A 3,904-nucleotide genomic window follows, 5' to 3' on the forward strand; every position below is an offset into this window, starting at 1 on the left:
CTCTGTCTTAGCCTGACAAGCCAGACTATATCATTAACATGTCTAGTCTGGCAACGACCGGTAGACCTCGGCTCAATCCAGGGAGCGGGATGAAGGCTGTCTTTCAAACTGCCTCTGCACCAATAGGGTAGCGCTACGACCAATCAGAGCAAAGAGCAGGATGACGTCAGTAGATTAAACTTTTCCCATATCCCGTCTGCAAAACACCAAATACATCCTTCTTCGAAATGAATGACTTCAGTGCAGTTTCTTGCTCAACTTGTAAAGAAAATGACAAGTTTAATTCTTTCAAAGTTGATGCCAACGCCGATTCAAACGATTCCTTTGCCAAAGCCATCTTCTTGTCATGTTTTTCACCGTCGCAAGTATGTCGTCATCGCATTAAGCCGCCCAACGACTCTCTAAACAGATAGAGCGCTATGATTGGTGAACACAAACGGTGTTCGGGCTCCAAAAGTTCCTATTTCTAGACTGACCTGCAGAGCAAATATATTTGCTGCCGCTAGGGTGCAGCTAGATTTCTAGGCTAACTCTGTCTCGTAATGTTACATGATTAAAACAACATGCACCGATAAATAAAGGTAATGAACCTGCTGCTACGACTATAGGGATTATGGTGAGAGGAGAATATGACTAAATGTTGAACTATCCCTTTAATAACTGTAATTAGTGATAGTGATGTAACACATGATGATGATGATGATGATGATGATGATGATGATGATGATGCGAATAATGTCATGGACTCACCTGTGACTCTGGTTGATCTGAAGTAAATGAAACAGGAAGTAGCACAGGTGAGTTCCTGTGAACATGGTTAGCAGTTAGCATTAGCTGTTAGCAGTTAGCATTAGCAGTTAGCGTTAGCAGTTAGCGTTAGCTCCGGTGTAGATGAAGAGTTGCTGCTGGCAGGTTCAGCTGATCATCACTGACTGTCGACCTTCGTCCCTCTCACTCCTCTGTACATATGTATCATATCTCTTTTCTATCATATTAATGCCCCCCCCCCTCCCCCCTCCTGCTCTGATGATTGTACTGATGAAGTTTGTGATGTCATGTTAAGTATTTATTGTGGTTGTGATGTCACCACCAACTTTAGGCCCGTGATTGGCTGAAATGATCTACTGTGTTTCCTCTGCTGTCTGTGTCGTGTCAATAAAGTTTTCACAGCTGCAGAAGCCTGGTCCTGTTTGATGACCTTTGACCTTTACACTGGAACAGGAGCGATGACCCGTAGAGACGGTCTGTGCTGTATGCTGTTCCTACTGTCTCGCTCCACTGTCCTGTCAAAATAAAGGCACAGATGTGACCAGACTGTTGTTCACATTTTCACCAAATCACTTAATATTCCACTAAATGATCCGGTTAATGTTAATTGTTGATGTGTCAGTTCATAGCAGATCTACGTACATATCCTTTATTCTGAAATGTGTCAGACGTCAGGCTGCAGATCCTCAACATCCACCAAAATAAAAGGATTAAGGAAGTTCAAAGTTTCAAAACCTCAGTGTCACACAGGAAAATGTCTTCTTCAGTAGAACAGAACCTGTGACCTCTGGTGACCAATGACCTGGAGCAGAATCAGGTCGTTTGTTCAATGTGTAAATCATCAACGACTTTGTCCTTTCACTCTGACTGTCAGTCTGTGATAAAGATGAACTGATGTTAGAGTCACAGATTAGATTGAACATTTAGTGCTGATGAATCCTGAACAGTCCTTTGACTGATAAACATCATAAAGCAGTGGTTTAGTTTTTTTTATTGCCTGATATTGAAACACAAGTTCAGGTTTAGAGTGAATCATTAATGCAGCTGTAACTCTGTTATCAACTCAGATATGGAGGGAACAGCAGAAACATCAGAAAGTGAAAATGAAAGTAAAGAACCAACAATCTAAAAGATAGTCATATTAAACACAGTTATCTGGTCTCATTAATGTTTGACCCTGCAGGATTTCACAGTCTGGGAGTGTCACTGTCCCAGAGTCCATCAGTCAAACTGTAACCTGAAGCCGAGGTGCCTATAGGACCAAAGTCAAGTCATGCTCATGCCACTCGGCGGCCATCTTGGCAATGCCTCCAAAAGCCCTAAGAGACCAGACCCCTATCTAAATGAAGGGGAACATGGTCAAATCCACGCTTTGACGTGACAGCAGGACAGAAAAAAATATATATACATGATAGCCGGTGAAATTAAATACAAACCGAAACCAGTTTCAAAACCTCAGTGTCTGATCAGGTGCTGAGGTCAATCACATGAAGTATGGAATTTGATTGCATACATTTCCAGGTGTGGAAAAATATGGAAAATGTAAACTATTGTATTAGGTTTGGTCTTATCTGAAGTTATTTGGGTTAATTATTTTGTATTAGCTACAATCTCCTGGAAATTACTTGGTGACATAACGACATACAAATTCTGAATAATGAAAACAAACAATTAATTGCATTTATTTACCAGCCTGACAAACCAGACTTTATCATTAACATGTCTAATCTGGCAACGACCGGTAGACCTCGGCTCAATCCAGGGGGCGGGATGAAGGCTGTCTTTCAAACTGCCTCTGCACCAATAGGGTAGCGCTACGACCAATCAGAGCAAAGAGCAGGATGACGTTAGCCTGACAAGCCAATTAAAATGTATGTCGTCATCGCGTTAAGCCCGCCCAACGACTCTCTAAACAGATAGAGCGCTGTGATTGGTCAACACAAACGGTGTTCGAGACTCAAAAAGTTATGGCTCGTTTCTAGCAAAGACGGTTTATAAACATTATTGAATATCTTTGTTTCTAGTAGAGCGCTGGAAAAGAGAGTAACGGCACGCATTGGTTCAATGGAAGCGCCTCCTGATGGAGGAATATGGGTTTTGCAAAAGCGCCCAAGAACTGACAACTCTGCATTGTTGGTGAATGAATGAAAGTGTGGTATTTTCAATAATTTAAGGACATTTCTAGATCACCCATGTAAATAGCATCATTGTGGATCCTTTACAGATAAACATTAACACATAGGCGAGTAAAAAAAAAAAAAACCAAAAATTGTTGTCTACATTAATGTTTCAATCTACATTTTGTAATAAACAAATAATAAGTATAATTTGATATGACCAAGACACCTAAAAACAAAACCACGGCCGTTTTCATCAATTTACAAGCAAGTGGGCAACACACATACATTGGAGTGAATGAGTTTTCTGGGCGCTTTTGCAATTCCCATATCCTGCCACTAGGGGCGCAAAACCCTTACCACGGGAGTCAATGGTGGTGTCGTTACTCTCTTTTCCAGTGCTCTAGTTTCTAGACCAGGGGTACTCAAATACATTTGTCGAAGGGCTAGAATTTTTCTTAACCGACACCTTGGGGGCCGCACATTCAAATAGGCCTAGATTGAAATTAAATTCACCTTTTTCGTCTAATAATTTAAATATTTTTTTATTTTACTTGTAAGCACATCATTTTTATTTATACACATCATGGTGTTTTGTATGATATAAAATGAAAAATCTTGACATTGTCTGTAGCTGTCGCCATAATACAGCTATGGGTTACCGTGGCGACACACGGAAAGTTAGTGATACTGTCACATTCAATTTCTAATTGTTTTCTTTATTATGTTTATATAAATTAATATTAAAACTTTCTGGTGTTAAATTGATAGTTCTGCTATTAGACATTATTAGAATGTTAAAGCAGATAACAGCGGCACGGCCGTTTCGGCTAAAGCTGCGTTCAAGGCAGGCTTTTGAAACCGTAAGTTACAGCTTCAAGTCACAACTACGACTTGGTAGCGTTCCAGGTAACCCGTAGCTCGTGTTTTTACCGTCCTGTTGTCTGTGAAAGTTCCCTATAACGGCCACTCGTTACTTCCGACCCGTGAACTCGTACCAGATCGAACTGGTATGACTT

The sequence above is a fragment of the Trachurus trachurus genome (assembly GCF_905171665.1).
Source record: "Trachurus trachurus genome assembly, chromosome: 12".
Lineage (NCBI taxonomy): Eukaryota > Metazoa > Chordata > Actinopteri > Carangiformes > Carangidae > Trachurus > Trachurus trachurus.